We start from the raw sequence: 22764 nt of genomic DNA, 5'->3' as shown, positions 1-22764 counted from the left end.
TACAGTGTCATTTTATATCATACTTATTGCCTCACTGAAGGGCCTAAATATAGTCTGGTAATCAAAGGCAAGGTGCCACAGATTCAGGTGTGGAAATATTTTGATTAGAGAACAGATTCTGGGGATAATTTTTACATACACAGGTTTGCCAGTGACAACGGAGGATATTTCGAAATTCCACGTTATTCAATAAGATCAAATAATTTGATGGGAGGGTAAAATATAGATCAAAAGGTGATTTTAAGAGTATGTCCACTGTGTTTTAAAAAATTCTTTCATTAAATGCTGGTAGTACAGTATGCTTTACAAATGCCTTGGGTCTGACAAATCTTTGGGGGATTTTACTTTATTTCTGGATGACTGATTATATTCACTTGGGACCACATGTAACTTGTATAATAATTATTACAGGTGATGGTTATGTGCCATGAGACTGAAAACTAATTAGAACTGTGTACTAATAAATATGACTTTAATGCTGAGAAATATTTCCCCATGATAATAGATGTAGTTTAAGATATTAATTTAAGATATAGTATGGATCATCAATATTTTAAACTATATATGTATATTCTTATGAATATATATGTATATGTACACATAAATATACATATGTTTAGGAATATAAAATAAATGTCTTGTAAAATAAACACCTTCCTAGTAAGATTACAATCTAACTGGTCCATGAATATTCTACACTGATGCATGAAACAAAGCAGGTTCTTTATGAGTTGGCAATGCTAAGAAGTAATGAAACTGAAAAGAAGGAATGAACAATGGTTACATGCCTAAAAGAATGTCATTGGCTTACCAAAAGCATAATTAAGGTTGGACTAAGATTGTTTATACATCAAATACCTAAAAACACCTGTCTGTGTCACAGAGTGAACATTACCTGATCAACATCAAATTGAGAAAAGGTGAGCCAGATCACTTTTGCATTATCTAGATGAATGTGCATATTTGCATGCTCGTACTCCTTAAGCAACTGAGCATCTCATTTATTTCAAGCAGAATGCTAGGCAACATAGAGATACAGATTTGGGCACTGGGGGAGAGGGAGAGTGAGAGGGAGAGGGAGAGAGAGAGATAGAGAGAAAAGAAAACCCAATGTTTTCAAATCCAAAAGAGCTGAAATTCTACTTTAGACCATGTATTTAGTGATAATAAATAAATTATAATAAAACAATACTAGAGCTAAGGTGGAAATTTTTTGAGGGGCTCAAAAAAGGGAGTAGTCATATAGACATTTGTGAAAAGGAATAAGAAAATTACCATATGGCACAAAATATGGCATCACCATACCTTTGATAGTTTTAAAGGCCAGAAACTCTAAACTTGTTTCATAAATGAGCTTATTTATGAAGGCATAATTATTAATCTCCATCCAAATAAATCAAGTACACCAAAAGATTAATTGTATCTTAGTTTTATTCTCTCATTTGTCAAACATGTACTCTCTGTCTGCTATGTTATCAGTCATTGCAGCAGTTGAATATACAATTAATACCTTATAATATACATTTCCATTCTGTTTAGCAAATTACTACAGCAGAAGCCTGCTTCAGGATCTGCATTCAATTAATCCACTGGATTTTTAATAAAGTAACGAGAAATTAACCTTTTAAAAGTTATCCATGCACTTGTCTTGAGATAACATGGATATAAAATTATTGCCCAATTTTTGGGGGGTATCTTATGCTATCTTCTTTTCTTACAAGAATTTTATTATTCATTAATATTAAATCTCATAATTTTTTAAGCTCCTTTTACTTTCACGTTCCTCTTTGAGGCCCTTGAATATATCAAGGTGAACAGATCATGGAGTTAATAATCTAGTGGAAAAAAAATAAAAAGCTAACTACCATTCAAAGTTATTATAGCAATAATCAAAGGCATAATCTATGATGCTAGTAAATTTTAAGCTTCAGAAACTCTTAGACAAGCCCCCTCCAAGCACCAGGAGGATGCCTAAAAATGACTTCATATTGTCATATGGTTTTACAAGATTTGAAAAGATAACATTTTAACTACGAATGTTGAAGACTATTGGTATTTCCACTCCAGCTTCTTCATTATATTTTCCTTGAATGGGGTATCACTTGAATGGCCAAAGGTACTTTGGGATACTGACAAAAGGATTATTGAGTTTGGAAAAGATATTTGGTTTGATGAATAAAGTTCATAGCTACTTCTGTTGATATTTAGGATTTTAGCATCTCCAGTGTAAAAATGGCTTCTAGGAACATTCCCACCACCCACTATGGCAAAGCTATAATGTGGCATTATAGCATGACTGTTATAATTTAGATACTAGGTGCCCCCCCAAAGCTCATGTGTGAGACCATGCAAGAAGGTTTAGAAGTGAAATGACAGGGTTAGAAGAGCCTTAATCCAGTGAATTAATCCCAACAGGGTTTAACTGAGTGGCAATTGCAGGCCAGTAGGTTGTGGCTAGCAGAGGTGAACCATTGGGAATATGTCTTTGGGGTACATATTTGGTGAGCTGATCTTATTCCCTCTCTCTTCCTGATGTGATGCCGCAGTCTGGCTGGGCACAATTCAGGAGCCACTTGTCAAAAGAAACGAACTTTATTTTTAGAACCACACACGCCAAACAAAACAGCTCCTCAGGAAAAAACCCTCAGAGCCCAACTGCCACCACCAGCTTCCCACAAGCCTCTCTCACAACCACCAGACTCTCCCCCTCCCACAATCCTCCTGCTCTTGAGGCCGATTGGCTGGGTCGCATGGGCGGAGCCAAAAAAGTCCCCCAATGAGCAGCTCCGTGGCCTGAAAGGGCAGGGAAACAGCCCAATGAGCATCACCACAGAGGAGCCAATCAGCTAGATGTTGCTGGGGCCGCTGTGAGTCAATCATCAGCTGGTAGTCTGAAAGGGCGGGGAAACAGGTCAATGAGCATCTCTAATGAGCATCACCGCAGAGGAGCCAATCAGCATCACCGCAGAGGATCCAATCAGCTAGATGTTGCTGGGGCCGCTGTGAGCCAATCATCAGCTGGTAGTCTGAAAGTTTGCTGGGGCCCCTTCTGCTGTGGCTCTCAACATCTCCTACTTGGCTCACAACGATGTGATGTCTTGAGCCATTTCTCTCCACCAGACCTTTCTGCCATGATGTTCTGCCTTACCTCAAGTCCCAAGGAATTAAGCCAGCTATCTATGGACTGAGATCTTTGAAACTTTGAGCCCCTAAATAAACCTTTCCTCCTCTAAAATTGTTCTTGTCAGCTCTTTACTTACAGCAGCAAAAAAGGTAACCAAAACAATGATCATAATGTGATGCCTGGAATAGGAAGTGTTTTAGAAAGAAAATCAGAATATGTGAAGTCAGAAGCTAGTCTGTGGAAAATTCTTCCAATAAGAAGACATAATATTGTTAGCAGAATATTTGTTTTTCATTAATTACATAGTCAAAATGGAAATTCTTAACATGTTGGTATCACACTTGATAATGTAGAAGGATAATTTTCAAGGCCCCATGCATTTTTCCCTTTTTATTGGAATCTAATGAAATACACTCTGTTATTGTTTGAATATGTAGTGTCTCTGAGAAGATCATGTGTGAGACAATGAAAGAATGTTCAGGGTAGCAGTTTGTTTTCCCAATGGTTGTCACTGAAGAGTTGATAGCAATCAAGGGTGAGTGCTTCCTGACAGACTGTCTGAGCAATACTTTCTGCAGAGAACTTTTCTGAGGTGGTCAGTCATGCTGAATGATATACTCCTTTGGTAGAAACTTTAGTTGAGTGAAATGGCCATGTCAGTATTATTGTTCCCGTAGTCTTGAGATTCTATGATATTTTAATTGTAATGCACTGAATGCAGAGAACAACTACTGTTCCTAACTTAATAATTACAAGGAAAATGATGCACACATATTAATTGCAATTAGATTCATATGTGATCAGTATGAGTGACAATAATATACCAGGGGTTGGTTGACATATTATTTATGTAATCTATGGAAAAACACATATATAAGTAGATTTAATTAAATGATTGTGTTCTTTTAAAAAAGAAATGTTCAGAGGTGAACTGATTAGATTATGAGATCTGTAACCTAGTCAGTGGGTTAATCCACTTAAACTGAGTGGTAATTGTAAGCGTGTAGGGTGACACTAGAGGAAGCAGGTTATTGGGGTCCTGACTTTAGGGTTTATAATTTGTCCACGGTGAGAGTAGCACTCTCGTACTTTTATACGTGCTCATTCCCCCAACCCCCTTCTTCTTCCTCGCTGTCATGTCCTGAGCTGAGCTGCTTTCCTCTGCCTTGTCCTTCCACCATGATGTTTCACCTCATCTCAGGCTCAGAGCTGTGGATTTGGGTCATTATGGACTGAACCTCTGAAAGTGAGCCAAAATAAACTTTTCCCCCTCTGAGTTGTCAGTTATATTGGTCACAGTAACACAAATCTAAAACAGACTATCAGATTTCCTTACAAATATATAGCAAAAGTACTTCTGTAACAGCTCACATATGAAAAAATTCAGAGTTTTTTTGTTTTTTTTCAAATTTGGTGGTCTTAAAATATCCTAAACCTTGCCAATATCAAGTGGAAAACAGCAACAGGTGAGGCTGAAAAAAATTTTTTAAAATTATCAATAATAAAAAACTATCAAATTTCCTGCACAAATATACAGCAAAAGCACTTCTATAACAGCTCACATATGAAAAAAATTCAGAGTTTTTTTCAAATTTGATGGTCCTAAAATATCCTAAACCTTGTGAATAAAATAGTCATCTCCCAAAAGATGACTTAGAAATGGTCAACAGATACATGAAACAATGTTCAACATCGCTAATCATTAGGAAAGTAAATATCAAAACCACAATAGAATATCATTTTACTCCAATAAGAAGAGCTATTTTCAAAATGACCAAAGATAACAAATGCTCATGAGCACAAGGAAAAAAAGAGAACCTTTGCACACTGTTGGTGGGAATGTAATTTAGAACAGCCATTATGGAAAACATAAGAAGATTCCTTCAAAAATTAATAGAACTATATGGTCCAGCAATCCTATTCCTGGGTATATACATCCAAAGACAACTTTCTAGTATTTATCAGCGTTTTATTCTATTTGGTATTTTACACAATTAAATTCTATATAGAAAGGACATCACATAAACACACACACAGACATATACATGAATATTCTTATCCACACATTCATATATACATATCATATATACATACATAATTTTATATGTATATATATAGTATATATGTAGAGAATGCCATGTATTCTTTAAAATGCTTAAATGCTTAAGTTAATTTCACTTAAAAGTCCAAATATTTAGTTTTCAGAAAATTCAGTATAAATTAAAGTTATTATTCATTTAGAGGCACTTCGACTCTGCCACTAATTTATTTGGTTACATCTTTCATTATCCTATGCCCCCAAATAAATCTGTCTAAATTAGTAGAATCTTAAGCAATCTAAAAAGCAATATCAAATACTTAGGATGCAGACATTCCCTATACTTCTAAATTTGAAAAAAGCTTATAATAGCTATTCATATGGTCTTCACATTGAAAGAGAAATTTAAAAATATAATTGTTTGCTGCTGGAAGGAGGGAAAGGCAGATAAGAAAAAGAAGAGCATGAGTGAGCACAAAAAGAAGAAAGAAAATGTGTTGCAAATAACAATGCAACCTGGATATATGACCAGGTTGTCAATTTCCATTAACAGTAATGAGTTAATGTTTCAGAAACATTATGAGCACTTTGGCTAACAGGAACAATGTAAGAAAGGTGCTTTATATACTTTGACTGCTAAAAAGAAAAATTAGCCTGTAAACCTAGAGGCTTGGGAGGCTGAGGCAGGAGGAGCCTGAGTTCAAAGCCAGCCTCAGCAAAAACAAGGTGCTAAGCAACTCAGTGAGACTTTGTTTCTAACTGAAATACAAAATAGGGCTGGGGGTATGGCTTAGTGGTTGAGTGCTCCTGAGTTCAATCCGCAGTACCAGAAAAAGAGAAAAATTAAAGCCTTTACAAACATGTCTGACATATTATTGCTATCACTACTTCCAATACTATTATTTACAACAGATCAAGAGTAGTTAATCAGAAAAAAATTATTCAGATAAGCTACCTAATATGGAATGATTTATAATTTATTATGATTATGGTTTAGATCTTAGGTGTCCTCTAAAAGTTTATGTGTGAGACAATGCAAGAAAGTTTTGAGATGAAATAATTGGGTTATAAAATGTTTTACATAATTAGTGCATTAATCTCCTGATAAGGGTTAATTTGGTGGGTAACTGTAGAAAGGCAGGATATGGCTGCAGAAGGTGGGTTCCTGGGGACATGCCTTTGGGGTTTATATTTTGTCCTTTTTGAGCAGAACTCCCTCTCTTTATCTCTCTCACTCTCTCTCTCTCTCTCTCTCTCTCTCTCTCTCTCTCTCTCTGTGTGTGTGTGTGTGTTTCCTGGATGCCATCTTCCCAGCTACTTTCCTCCACAATACAATTCCACCGTTCCACCATGATGTCCTGTATAACTTCACTCCCCAAGGAACGGAGCTGGCTAACTATGAACTGAGATCTCTGAAACCATGTGCCCCCAAATTACCTTTCCCTTCTTAAAATTATTCTTTCCAGGTCTTTTGGTCACAGCAACAACAACAACAACAAAAAAGCTGATTAAAACAATAATAACCAGAATAATTATAGAAACCTAACTCAAAAATTTTCAGGTAATTAAGTAGACTTCAAAAATGCATAACAATGAATTATTGAGGCTGTAAAAAGATAAAAACATTGCAGATGTGAGCTAAATTTAGAAAACAAAAGAGAAAAACAGAGGGGATAAAGAGAAATTTTCTCAACTATTATTGATGCAAGATAAAAATGGATGCATGCTCTATCTATATCTGATGATAGAAAATGTAGGTACTGGGCCATCTACATAGTTTCCTTCTGGAAACCCAAAATCATCACTTCTATAAAAGTGGCCATGATGCAAAATCACATTCCATTTATTAGCATCAAATATGCTGCACATCAAACCTAAGAGGGCTGATACTTTTTGGTATTATGAAATCTGTTCAAAACCATATGGAGGGAGTTGAACTTAGAAGCGTAGGGAGAAAAGAAACACAATAGTTGTTTATAAGAATCAAAATATTAAGCATTTAAGAATCAACATAAAATTTTTATATTTGGAGGATTTCTGAAACTAAATAAGCTAGATGAACACAATGCAGGTGGGTATGAAAAATGTTATTACAATGCATCAGATATTGCCATTGACAACAATGTGATCCAAATTTTTACATAATGATGGAGTAAAACTTGTTCATAAAGAGAAGGATGAAGGGGTTACTATTTTGTTCATCCACTTCTGAGAAATAATTATGGCAATATATAGACAATATTCACCTATACCTCTTTATACAACAGTGAGGTTGTAAGTGAACTCATGTCCTATTATGCTGTGAAAGTTTTGGTTGTTTTCCTTCTGGGGAAAAACCCACTCCAAAAGATTAAAACAACAAAAAAGAGAATTTAAGATTGTAAATTGCATTCATATATAATATAATTTCACCTTTTGAAGAGTTTAACAAATTAAGAAATTGAAGTTTGAAGAAGGGAAGGTATTTACCAAAGGTCACAAGATAATATAATATGAAATCAGGGTTCAAATAACTTTTTGATTAGGTTGGAACCTGGTTCTGTAGAAGGGTTCTTATATACTGCTTTAACTTTAAGGACCTAGGAACTGATACTGTGATAGTCTTTAAAAAATGAGGAAGATTTTAACCATGTTATATTGGATTCTTTCCCCTTTTAAAAAAATATGCTTCAAGTCAAAGGACCAAATTTAGTGTAATATGTAATTTGTGGTCTTTCATGACTTGGTTCCATAGCAAATGAATTTTCTGAAAAAACTCAAATCTTTTTCTGCTTTAGAAATACTGCACACAGATTATTTTGACTTATCTATTCACTATGTCCCTCCCACCAGTTCTATTCCTTTAAAACTCAAATTGAACATCATTAAAGTATTGTTCCTATAATCTGTATAAGTAATATTTAAAGATAGAGATCAGTAAATCAAGAAATGGTTGAGGCACTCACTCGGGCTTTTAGGTGAATATTCAACTCAAGATCTAAGAGCTAGAATTCTGCTTAAAGAATAAAACTCAAAGAACTGAAATGTTATCTCTTGATATATATGACTTGCTATGAGAATGCAAACCCCTGAGAATCTTGGCTCTGCACAACGCATTTCAATATACTTTTACTAAATTTATTTTTAAAATAAGTGGACATCCACTGTATATTTTTAATGTTTGTAACTATATGCCATACAATAGTTCTGAAAAAGGTCCTCTAAGAGAAAATGATTAAAAGGTCAGTATACTCTGTTCCCCTAAACACTTCTTTCATTGTTTATATGATAATCCTATTTCACAGGTTAAAAAAAACTGAGGTTCATAGAAAAATGGTCATTCACTTAATATAATGCAAAACTGGACTCAAAAATCTGTTGGCTCATGCATCTCCTTTGAGATTGTCCCAACTTATACCCCCTTATACTAGTTCCACATGTCAACCAGGGACAATCCAGATGATCCTTCCAAACAACCTTCCTTCTATTCCCAGGATCCTAATGTGGACTTCATATCACACTTCTGTTTGTTTGCAGGTTCTATGAAGGTCTCAGCCTACTTAGGTCCTGGATATTCTGCTTGCTTGACTCTGATTAATCCTACCATCTACCTGGATTCCTACATAGTTCCCCATTTCCATTTCTATCTGTACATACTTGCTGTTTTACAGCACCTTGAATCCCTGGCCAGAAATTGTGAATTATTTAGTAAATCCATGTAGGTGTTCCCCTCACTATTTTTTCAGGCATATTTGAGGCAATTCAGAGTTTTGAGAACACAAGTACCTTAAGGGTAGGAATTGTTTCGTATTCACAATCACTGTAGCTAACATACTATCTAGTGAAGACACGTTCTCAAATGTTTTTTAACTATTGAAGGAGTAGTAAATGAAGGATTATATCAGTGAACATCAAGTTAAGATGTAGGGGGCTGATTCTCTGTTTTTTAATTTTTTGTTATTGTTTTTCCTGCCATTGTTATCTGAGCACAAGCATCAGAATGAGAATTTCGAAGTTTTAAATCTTAGATCTGCCACAAATTGTATGACTTTTATCAAGTTGTTTAGATTATTTGCCTCAGATTACTTATTTGTAAAATGGGGATGGTAAACTGTATTGTATGGGTAGATGTGAAGATTAAATTAAAAGATTAATGTATGTCCTTAATAAACCCAGTACAGCATAAGCAGATTCTCTTGCCTTATATTCCATGTAATTGTAAAAATTGGAAATAGAATTCTACCTCTTGACTTTTATATTGACTTTTTTGGATAGACCACACATGACTATCATATGATGAAACTTATTGTTAAATAATTATTCCTTCCATTTGGCCTATATGAACATCTCTATAACTTCTACTCTTTTGTTCTAGATTTATCTTTTGAGGATCTTTTTCCACATGGAAACCCAAACTCTCATGTGTTAATAGTCATTAGTTTTGGGTTTGTGCATCCCAAATAATTTACATTCTAAATTCTTTCATCTTCCTCTGTTCACTGATTCACTCATTCATTCATTAAAAACATCTTGCCGAGGGCAAGAGATTGAACCCAAGGGATTTACCACTGAGCTATATTTCCAACAAATTTTATTTTATATTTTGAGACAGGTTCTCACTAAGTTGCTTAGGGCCTCATTAAGTTGCTGAGGCTGGCCTGGATATTACAATCCTGGTGCCTCAGACGTCATTGGATTATAGGCATGTGCCATCACGCTCCATGTAAATGAGATCTCTCAAACTCCTACAATATACCAGGCACTCTGCCAGATAAGCATAAACCAAGATAAATAAAATTTTAGAATTTTTGTTTTCAACACACTCATTTCTGTGCAAGAGATGGGCATGGTTTTGTGTTTCTTGGTCACCTCTTCACCCTCCTTTGGATGCCCTTTATTTTGTCTGTATTCCTCCTAAGGGTTCCAAAAGGAAGTACTACATCTGATCACCATTAAGTACAGTGATACCATTACTTTTTTGTTACATTTATCTCTAAATGGGAAGAAACCAGAGGATAGGAATTGGCAATCTCTCTGCTTTAGACCCACACCCACCCCACTTCACATGGCCCATGTTAGGGGAGGGGAACAAAGATGTAGGGGGCTGATTTTCTGTTGTTGTTTTTAAAATTTTTAAATTTTAAAAATTTTTGTTGTTGTTTTTCCTGCCATACTCTGTTCCCCAAACACTTCTTTCATAGACAAGTGTGCTCCATTCAAAGGCCTGATTTTATAAAAACATCAAAAAAGAAAAAGCCAAGTTAATATGAAATGGAAGATCTTTAGGATCATAAAGGATCAGTGGGGTCAGAGGAGGCTCAAGCTTACCCCCTCAGAGCTGAATACAGGGAACTGACATTTATTGAGTACCTATTTTGTTCAAGCAAAGTAGAACCAAATGATGGATTTTTAAAAACTTTATAGTCTCCCTTGAAAATTTCCCTTTGGGGGGATTTACGGTATTACAGTCTTTTTTCTCACATATTCAGTTCAGTAAGAAAAGCTTATAATCTCCACTTTTTGAGAAGAGTATCTTCTTCCTCCCCCTGGCTCATAGAAACCAAGCAGAAACCAGTATTATAACTCAGTGGAAAGGAGATACAAATGTCCTGCTTAAGCTTGACATTCTAGACCTCATAGATAATAATTTCCTTTGGTATCTTTTCTCTTAGATTAAACTTTTCTATATTACCAGCAAAACAGTAATATTTCAAGGGCTAAGACAAAGATAAAGCCCTAAAACAAAGCACAAAGAAGGTAGTTCAGCTTTTATGTAGATCTCAGACCTAGTTATAAGCAAGGCAAGACCTCCAAACTTTACATGGCACTACTCACCTCAGTCAATCAAAAGGGAGTCTGGAGCCAAAACCCAGCTAATAACTATCTATTTTCCTGTTCCTTTCCTTTGTACATCCTCTTTCATTCAGAGAATTTTCGAGATGTGGCAGGTACCACAATAGGTAGCCAATCAACTCAAGATGTGTTTCGGATGACAGCCATAGTTTATCATTAGGTACATTTTCATTTGAAAGTGATTAATACTGAGTTTTCTACACCACTAGTCAGCAAACCTATACTAAGCATTATTATTGTTGATAGACTACTACTGTATCTAAAAAAAACCCAAAAAACAAAATAAAACAAAAAGCCAAGGTGATAATGATAATTGATTCCACATGGAATCAATCAAGGGCCCCAGGAATGTAGGTCCTTCTCAGACTTTAGGGTACTTAGACATCTTCCCCTCAAAATCAGTATTTGCCCCAAGGGCTTTTCATAAGGAAATTTGCATTCTATTAGACATCATGGATATAGTTTCTCAACATTTCAGTTATTGACAATGAACTTCTGCCTTAATTTGTGCTTAAAATCTTTCCATCTTTCTACTTGGCAATCACATAAATTTCACACACACACACACACACACACACACACACTCATTTACAAATGCCATGTTTTGAAAACACCACTCTTTTTTTCCATAAGGAGATAGGATGATGGATTTGCTTATTTACTTGGGATTATATCAATCTTCAGGGAAGGATTTAATTTTTTTACACAAAAACTACTGAGGTCAAGGAATCCTTTTATTACAGGTCACTGAAGTTCTCTTGGATTTGTTGGGACTCCCAAGTCATCCTAGTGGGCTTTCAATGCCAGCCTCTCCCCCAAAATGCTATCTTTTTTTTTTTTTGCATTACAATCCTTATTACACATATAGAGCACAATTTTTCATATCTCTGTATATATAGTATGTTAACGCCAACTTATGCCATTATACATGTACTCTTTTTTTGTATCATAATTCTTAATACACATATATACCACAATTTTTCATATCTCTGTTTGTATGTAAGATATGTTGGCCCCAAATTCAAATCTTCATACATGTATTTTGTATAAGGATGACTATCACATTTCACCATCCTTGTTAATCCCCTTCCCCTTCCCTTTTCCTCCTACCCCTCTTCCTTATCTAGAATTAATCTAATTTTCCCATGCTCTCCCTCCCTACCCCACTATGAGTCACCCCCCTATATATCAGATAAAAAATTCAGCATTTGTTTTTTGGGGATTGGCTAACTTCACTTAGCATTATCTTCTCCAACACTATCCATTTACCTGCAAATGCCATGATTTTGTTCCTTTTTAGTGTTGCGTAATATTCCTTTCTGAATTAATGCCACATTTTTTTTTTTTTATCCATTCATCCACTGAGGGACATCTAGGTTGGCTCCACAGTTTAGCTATTGTGAATTGTGCTGCTATAAACATTGATGTGGCTGAAAACACCACTCTTGACAGCTAGGCTCTCCCCTTACTCTATTTACTCCTGTTGCATCATTCTTCAAGAGTTTCCCAACATTTCTGTTCTAAGAAGCCCTCCCTTTCCTACCAGGTAAACCTTTGTACTTTCTATTCTGTGACAGACATCATTATATTATATAAGGCATATCTGTTATGACCCCACTGAATGATGTGCTCACTGAACGCTCAATAAACATGTTCAATGAGTGAAGACATGATTACTTGAGTGTTTTTATGCCCACTTTTCTTTCTTTCTTAGAATTAGTCAACTCTGATGAACAAATATATTTGCTTCAAAGGGAGTCATTTTACCAATTCAAACAAAATGTCAGAAATCAAAGCTATTTAGTATTGCAGTATATATTCTAGAGAGTAAGTAATAGGAAATTACATTTTTTCAGGATTTCTTTTAGCAGAAGTCATATAGTTCATATTCAGTATATCTTTGCTCTATTCCCACGAAGTTCTTCATCCATTTTTATATTGGCATTTTGCCATAGACATATCTTGAGATCCTAAATTCCAGTTGGTAATAGGATATCTTTTCCTCTCAAAATCAGAATTTGCTTCAGGGACTTTTCACAAGAAGTTACTTTTGGAGATAATTATGTCCTAACAATGGAACTTTCATGAATGGTATTAGTTTTCATTATAAAAAGACACAAATAAAACTTGTTTTCTCTTTCTCTACTCCCTGTTTTGTGAGGATAAAGAAGACAGCCACCTATAAACCAGGAAGAGGGACTTCACCAAGAACCCAGACATGCTACCACCCTGATATAATACTTCCATCCTCTAAAGCTGTGAGAAATAAGTGTTTGTTGTTTAAACCATCTTATGGTTTAAACCAATCTATGGTATTCTGTTAGAGGTGCCCAAACTGGACAAGACACATTTGATATAAAGATACTTCAATATGTAGCCATGTCTTTTTCTAAATTGTGACTTCTTTCAGGGAGGGAACTAGTGTTATTTCTGTACTTCCCAGAACAACCAACAGAGACCATGGTGCAAGGCATTTAATCAATGTGGGTGTGAAGTAGTGTTGCTGAATAATCTGACATAAAACCAATGTTAGCCCAGGCCAAACAAATACCTATCTATTTGAAACCATGTGGAATAAGTCATTTTTTTCAAGATAACTTTTCTATGTATCTTAGGGTATAATTCTTTAAAATAAAATTCCCATTTTTAGTTTGTGTGGAAGTTTTTTTAAAGTACACATGTGCCTTTCTTGAGGAAATCATACTTACACAATAATTTTAATTTCTTAGAACACTATTTCTCTATTCTACAATAGAATAATTGCATTAGACAACCCCACGAAAAATGGTGTCAGACTGCATTCCTTTTTGTATGTTTATTGTTCTCTCTCTCTCTCTCTCTCTCTCTCTCTCTCTCTCTTAATTTTTTCCTGCTTTCCTTTATTATCAAGCTATCAGATCTCACTCCTTAGGACTGTGGCTTCTAAGAGCAATTGTTTTGTGTATTTAAAGACTTTCATTTATTGAAAGTTTACTGATAAACAATGTTCAAGCGTTTCATTTATATTATTTTATTTAACCCCCAAATTTTTCTAAGAGTATAGATTTGGCTCTGGCCCCTCAGAGCATTTTTTGTTTTTACTGACATGTTCCCCATGAGCAAAGCCTGACAGTTTGTTCTATATTTCTTGGCTATAATAAAACCTGGCAAAATTGCTATCATCCCTTTTTCAGAAAACTCCACCTCAATGATTTTATTTCAGATAGTGCCATTACAATGAGGATAAATACTTTACTTTACTTTGTCACAAAATTTTCTCACTTAATGTTTAAAATAACACAAAATTGGAACTGCTAATGCCTCTTGAAAAGCTCTCTCTGATGTCTATATCAAATAAATACTTGGTTTTAAAAAGTTGGAAAAAGAACAAAAAATAATTGGTGGTTTTTAAACTGATGGAAAATAAAGTATATTTGTCCTGTTTTTCAGAATTACAACTAATGGGTCGAATTTTAAGAGAGAATGTGCTTCAATTCCATCTACAAGAGAACTTCCCAATAACTAGGATATTGTCATAATTGAAATAGTGAACTCTATATCTCAGTCCTAACTTTTAAAGTTGCCTGAGATTCTAACTATATATCTCCTACCTTGTTAATATATCCCAAGCAAGTATCTACTTCAACCTAGATCTTACCCAATTCATTTTGCTGATATGTCCACTGCTTCTTTGTTAGAATTATTATTTGCATCTTCTTACCCTACCATATGATTTTCATGATTACCCTTTGTAGACTCCAGCTTCAATCTACCCCAATTACTCTTTCAACTTCAGACTGCCTCAAAAAATGTCTGGCCTGAGCTTTCACTCACCAGATAACACTATCCTGGCCTGATGTGGTTGGCCCTTTGCAATGGTGAGACTCTAAATGACCCTGGAGGAAAATTAAGTAGTATTCTAAATAAGACATCCTATATTGGATAACTCTTTAGAAGATAAACAATAAGATTTTCTCAAAATTCTTAGGATTCTACAGTAATCCAAGAGGCAGAGAGGTTAAGAGCCAGAGGAAAAAATGAAGCCTTAATTCTTAATCTTCTGTTTCATTAAAAATTATGGTAGTTCTCAGGACCAACTTCACAATATAATTGAAATAAATCAATGAGACAATGTAAGTAAAGATTTTAGCACCATAAAATGTTCAGTAATGTTAACTGTCCTTACTAGTGTTAATATTAAGCCAATAAAAAGTATAATGGTACCAATTCCAACCCCAAATTGATCACAAAGAATACAAAGAATTAAATGAAGTTCTGCTCTTGCTCTATTTTGATTTGTGATTTGTGTCTAGATAAATAATCTATCATTTTAAGAAGTATGCAGCACTAACTAGCTGTATGACCTTGGGGAAATCATTTAAACTTTCTGTAATTCTAGTTTACTCATCTCTAAAATGGAGTAATGATAACACCTGTTATGACTGTTATCAGAATTACAGGATTTATACATAAAATTCCTTTGACGGTGTCCTGGGATATAAGTGCTCTGTAAGTATTAGTTTTTACTTAAATGTGTTAGTATTTATATTAGGCAGTGTTACCTAGATAAAAAGAACTAGCAGTACTTAAAGATGAATGGAGGGGCTGGGGATGTGGCTCATGCTGTAGCGCGCTCGCCTGGCATGCGTGCAGCCTGTGTTCGATCCTCAGCACCACATACAAACAAAGATGTTGTGTCCGCTGAAAACTAAAACATAAATATTAAAAAATTCTCTCTCTCTCTCTCTCTCTCTCTCTCTCTCTCTCTCTCTCTCTTTAAAAAAAAGATGAATGGATAGATGGATCATCAGTAGATAAGATAAATACATAGGTAGATACATAGATAGATAGACCTTAAGGAATTAGCTCATGTAGTTGTGAAGAACTGCCGCTTTGAAATCTGCAGGTGTTGCAGTCTTGAGGCAGAATTCCTTCTCTTTTTAAGAGCAAATTTGGTTTTGCTCTTAAGGTCTTCAAGTGATTGTATGAAGCCCATCTACATATTAAACCGTATAATTTACTTAAAATAATCTGATTGCAAATGTCATTCCTATCTACAACATAACTTTACAGCAACATTTAAATTATTGTTTAATTAAATAACTGAGTTTTATGGCCTAGCCAAATTTACACATAAAATTTACCATCAGAGTACTGTAAAGAAGTCTCATAAAATAGATTTTATGTTCCATGCCATTTTTAAGAAATTAGTTTAAACAATGAATAAAGTTATTAATTTCTTTGGATTTACAACTTGTAGAGTAAACCCTTGTAGACTTTATAAAAGAGAACTTCTTAGATTTCCCTGCTAGGGAAATAGAATTCCATAGCTTTATCATAGTAACATAATCTGGCACTATATTAATTGATTCATTTTGCATGAGGCTGTGGAAGATAATCACAAGAGATTTAAAGTAAAACAACTTTCTCCTAAATAGGTAATAGGTAGGCCATATTATTATATTACTTACTTTCAATCACAGATGCAAACATGTAAATCAATGGTATTTGCTAAAATAGTAAATTATAATTCAGATTGTATTATCTGTGAAAATTTTATAAAAAAATAAAAATGCATCAATTTATATTCTCTAATCTCCAAAATACCCTGGAACTACTATTTTATTCTGTTCTTAGTGTTATGAGTTGAATAATCATCTACCTGGAACTTTCAGAAATACCCTAAATTTTAATTATCCTGCCTTGTTTCCATACTTTCATATAATTTGAAAACAATGGCCACTTTAGATAATAATATAATCTCCCCATTTATCCAATAAATATTTACTGAGTAATTACTATATGCAGGAATCTAGGCTAGTGCCTAATGGATACAAACAGTATACATAGGGCACAGGTCCTGACTCTAAACTCTTGTAGAGGAATTCTTGCCTGTTCCTGGTAACTATTATATGATGTAAAAAGTGCTAAGCTCCATGAGGAAGAAAAATAATGCTACGCTGATTCCAGGCAAAGACAGCACAGTTTTTAATAAGAATATCAGTTCCTTTTAGGTTTCCACATAAAATTCTCCATGGGCAGGATCTAAGGCAGGGAGACTTCCTTAGACCACTGCAGCACTATTAAAAGAACATTATATCAACTTTCCAGTGTACAAATATTTTGGAACATTTTTTTCACTGTTACATTTTGATTAGCAAGTTATTGATAATTCTACTACCTGAACAAATTTATTCCCTCGATCAGAGTATTTTTAAAGATATATTAATTCTACATAAAACAGTCTTCTTTCTCTGTAGGATTTAATATTGGGAGTACGGACCCTTCTCTATCATTTTTGTTCTGATGTTCTGCTTATTAAATGAGAAATGTAATTGCAACTTTGAAAAAATTATTAAATTTGACTTTAAAAAATCTGAATTATTAAAATGGGGAAGCAATCAACTCAAGTCAAGCCTGCAACAAAAAAGACTGTCATTGCAACCTAACCATTCTTTCCAACACTGTCAATGACCCAGTCTTTGAAAACCTCTGACACATCCGACTGTAGTAATACAATCTGCTGCTAAGCTTCTATATGCAGAGAAAGGTATGGAACTACATGACATCATTTTAGCTCACAACCATCCCACATTCTTCCATGTAATAAGTACTTTCAGTGATAATTATAGTGAGCTGTGGACCACCATGACTCATTCCTATTCTTTCAACAACCTCTTTCAGAATCTTACCTAGAACTAGGCGTTTGTTCTCTGGGCCAACCCAGAAATTTTAAGGAATGTCCCTAATAAAATACATAATTAGTATATTTAATAAAGCATTGTATCACTCTTAACATCAAGAAACATACAGTTGATCATCTACTCCATAAACATTTGCTGAATACTTACTGCCTAACAAGCTCTGAACCCATATTACAGTTCTATGAATAAATATAATACCTGGCATCAAGACTCTTGTGATGTAACAGGTAAAACACTTGAGTAACTTGTTCTAAAACAAAGTGATGAACAGAGTCCTTCAGCAGCACAGAAAGAAGAACTTTTTCTACTTGAGATCATTAGAAAACTGGTGATAGACAAGTAGGATTTTAAGAGATTCAATGAGAAATTTTCAGATGTAAATAAAGGAAAGAATGTTCCAGACAGAATAAATAACAAGATCAAGGCTCAAGTAAGTCTTCATGTAAACTCACTGCAGACTATGTGAAGGCTGTGAGAAGAAGGTGGACCAATAACACTTGGTAAACAATGAGGGTCAATGGGTGGTTTTTACTTATTGTTAAAGGTTATTAAATTGGAGAGATTGAGTTAGGATTTAATAGTACTGGGAATTGAACCCAGGGGAACTTTGCCACTGAGCTACATCCCCAGCCCTTTTTATTCTATATTTTGAGGCAGGTTCTCATTAAATTGCTAAGTCTAGTCTTTAATTTATGCTCCTCCTGCTTCAGCCTACTGAGAAGCTGAGATTACAGGCATGCATCATTGGCAGGGAAGTTCAGTTAGAAGAGGAATGACTATATTAAGAAGGTTAGGTAGAAGCCTGTTACCAAATACACAGAAAGATTCTACAAATGCATGAATTAAACATGTCACTGCAAATGGAAAGGAAGCCAAAGCATAAAGACATTTCAAAGTTATTAATATTTGTGTGACTTTACAGTTAAGCATCTTTGCACCATCCCAGTCATCTATTCTTTGAAGTCTTGGATTTCTAATAAGGTATGAATGTAGTCTAATTTCATCACATTTTAATGACATTATGCAGAAAGCTATCATACTCTATTTTAGAGCATATCATTGGAAGTCTATCTTGAATACTCCAAAGAAAAATCTTATTCTAAATTACTCATAGTAAATGCCTAGCTAACTTCAGCCTCACCAAAGTAAACACCAGCTCTGTGAGTTAGTTCCATGCTTCTACATAAACCTGCAATCAGGATTTTCCTTTCTTTTATAAGTTAGTTGAGTGCATTTTCTAAATCTAACATGTTTTCTTCTTCATAAGTTGAGTTACTACAAATAAGTAATGATACTTTTGTAAAGAAAATTCCACCATTTGTTATCCTCAAGAAAAGTAATACATAGTTCTCCAAGTACCTAGTTAAACATTTCCTATTGTGACAGCTATTTAACAGTTTTCCCTGCCACCAGTCTCTCCTATCTCTGATCTACCACACATGATACTGCCAGTTTAATCTTCTTCAGCAGAAAAGATAAGACCATATTCTTGTACAAAAACTTTCTGATGCTCATGACTCCCTAAAGAAGACAGCATGAACTCTATGGAATTATTAAAATCAAAGCTGTCAGGCAAACAGCTAGAATCACGTAGTTAGTCTTACCATCTCTGCTTCACTTTGCCACATTCTTCTAGGAGAGGTCATAGAATATCATCAGGCCCATGTTCCCTACTATATCATGTTTCACTATGTGTCCTTGATCCAGTCATTTAACATCTCAAGACTAAGTTTTGCCTTCTGAAAATCAGAATAATAATCTTTACATATTAACTCAAATCCTATTTAAAACAAGATTAGTAATCAAACAATGAAATATCTACTTCACTGAATTGTTATAGAGATTAGAAGATAATACATGAAAAATAACTAATCAAGAATCAGGCTTTTATTATTCTTTCAATCCTTTGGTCATGCAGTTTCCTCTACTTGGAATACCTGTCTCTTCAACCTAAATCTTAAGCATCACACAAAGCAAGTTCTAAAACCACCTAGCTATAAAAGCATTCCCTATATCCTAGTGAAAATAATTCTTTTCTTTATTATAGCTAGTGGGAGAATTATTAGCTTGAAATCAAATTTCTAACTCTACCAGTTTCTAACAATGTGATCCCAACAAGTTACTACACACAACTTTCTAATGCTTAATATAGATAGTGAAATCAGCATTATCTCGTTTACTAGCCATTATGAGAATCAAGGAAAATAAGTGCTTTATTTGAACTATAAAATGGTCTATACATATGATTTAGTTCTCTCCAAAAGTATAAGATCAAATGAAGAGCCTTGTTCTTCCTTATCTTTTTAACTGATAGCAAAAGCAAAACCAAGTCCAAAGAAGAAGAGTAACTAGGATCCAGGTAAAGAACTAGAAGACTGGAAACAAGAAAGAATGGGCTAAAAGTGATAATCCAAAGAGAGCAAAACAGAATTGAAGCTGTGAAAGAAAAACACATTCCTGAGGCCCACTTTTGCATAGTGACCAATGGTACAAAGATGGGTGGCAGCTTAAAGGATCTACATAAAAATGAATACAAATAGCAGATATTCAGTAAGTGATAACCCAAGCAGAAAGAAGAAAGAAGAAGGGAAAGAAAGGGAACAGAAGGGAACAGAAGGGAAGAAATTAACTATACCTTTTACGAATGGATTTTTGTACCCTTGCCAGGGTGGTATAATCATATAAAATAATTTTCCTAGAAGATAAAGCTTATGTGTGAGAACTTTCACTTTTGTAAGTTCCCTTATTCTGGTCATGCCTCTTCTCTCTACTCATACCTCTTCCAACTCCAATTTATCAGCATTTAGTGCCCTTCTACATTACCTAGGTCCCCCAAACATTGTGCCTAATCCATACCAAGTAATTATTCTTTTCCACCTACTCTCTCAAATAACAAGCCAAAAATTAAAAATTTAAAAAGCACTGTTCTTATTTAAATGTCAAAATGGAATGCTGACAAACTAATTCAAAGCTACTGACATTAATATTATATTACCCTAAGAACTATGCACATTTTAGTAAGAATTATTCTAACTCTCTTTGTATTCTCTAACCCTACCAATATATCCATGGAAAGAATTTCAAGTAACAGCAATAGTAAATGAGAAGATATTTTACATGGTATAGTAATGATGATAACATTATTTTATATTCACATGATGCTTTTTATCTTCGCAAAATGCTCTCTCTTGCTCATTCTTTTGTCTGAATACCCAGAGGAGAATAATGGAATTTTTTTTTAAAAAGTCCTATTTTATCATAAATTTTAATATAAAGTAGTATTATAGAATTTATTTTTCAAAACTTTCTTATATGCATACTTTCATTTGACTTACCCAAACATATAGTTTTTAATTTCCATTTATTTACAAAGAAAATGAGACTCAGAGATATGAAATGATTCTTCATAAATTCATTATCAACACAGCTTCTATTCATGGAGTGTTTACTAAGTACAGGGATTCCACTAAATACTTCATATGCTTTATGTTTTATTCATTCTTCACAGTAACCTTATGAGTAGGTATTATTATTATTTTAACATTTTATAAATAAAAGAATTTAAGTTCAAAGAGGTTAAATAATTTATTCATGGCTACATCACTAGCAAAAGGCAAAATTCAAACACAGGGCTCTTAAAATGACTCTTAATCATTCTGCTATGCCAACCTACCTCCTATAGGCCCAGTGCTATTACTGAAACACTATAACCCTGATCAGTAATTGTTCAGTAATATAAAAATTCTTTCTCTCTGTTAACCAAGTTAGAATTGTAAAATTCAGCTTAGCACCTCAAGTTCTGTGAAAAAAAAAATACACATATGTAAATTCTTAAAGTCAAAGTGGGGAGGATACTGTATTTCTTACACATACGCACACGCACACACAAGAAAAAGATAAGTTAGATAGAAAGTTAACCATAATTGGGAGCTAAAATCAGGTAATACTGCATTGCTAAATAGGAGGAGAGTGATATGTGCCTCAGATAAAACAGTGTAGAACAGAGATAAATCATTTATAGCTCAGAAAAAACACCTAAGAAACTACAACAACAAAAATCAAAATGCAAATTAGATACTTCTTTTAAAGTGTTTTAAAACAAGCCATTTCTTGGTTGTATTCCTAAAATAAAGACTCTTGGTTAAATGTCATCTTATTTCAAGATATCACCATCACCACCATAACACAGAATAGTTCTATGAGTACCCTGCTGCTGTCATCCTATGATATAAGCAATATATTACAGGTTAAAATCTTCTGTTGTGTGGGAGTAATGTAAAGGTGCCAGTTTTACATTTTCCAAACATCGTATAAACCGGAGTTTAAGTTGAGCAGCTAGCATTTAATCACATATATGCTGAGGAGTAACAAAACAGATCCCTTTCCTCCAGCCACCTGAGAATATAGTTCAAGAACTAGAAGGCAAAATTTATACATAAGCTTTTCCCAGGCTGAATACAAACAGGTAAGTGTCACTTTCTTTCAAGATAAGACCTCTGGGTCTTTTTAAACTACATACTATTAAAACCACATCAAGGCTTTATTTTGAGAATTCATCTGATTTTATTTCAAGAGAAAAAAATAATCATTGACAGGCACACTACAGGGACTCCATAGGATCCAAAACAATGACCCCATTGTTCTTCCTGTTAATCTTAATTCACACTAAATTTAATGCTACAGTAAAGAAGCCTCTAGAAATTAATAAGTGAAGCAGATCCAGGCAAAAAATGAAATATTTCTAACTTCTAAAATCAGGAGATTCTGTATGCCTTTTTGGAAACCAAGATCAACTCCTTCTTATATTCAAAATCTCCCAATGGTGTCCTATTTATCTCAGAGCAAAAGCCTCTAATGCTGTACACAATCTGACCGGTTATCTGTATGACCACACCTACTTTTCTTCCTTTTGTTAATTCAACTGCATTTGAACATTCCTGCCCCATTATTTCTTGAATATACTAAGTATGTTCCCACTTTGGGATCTTCACACTAGCTAATCATTCCACCTAGAATGGTCTCTCCCCAAGATAATCTCATGGAAAATTCCTTCATAGGCTTCAAATTTGGCTCAGATGTCAACTCAT

This window comes from Callospermophilus lateralis, chromosome 2, assembly GCF_048772815.1.
Source record: "Callospermophilus lateralis isolate mCalLat2 chromosome 2, mCalLat2.hap1, whole genome shotgun sequence".
Classification (NCBI taxonomy): Eukaryota; Metazoa; Chordata; class Mammalia; order Rodentia; family Sciuridae; genus Callospermophilus; species Callospermophilus lateralis.
Note: the sequence above shows the minus strand (reverse complement) of the source record.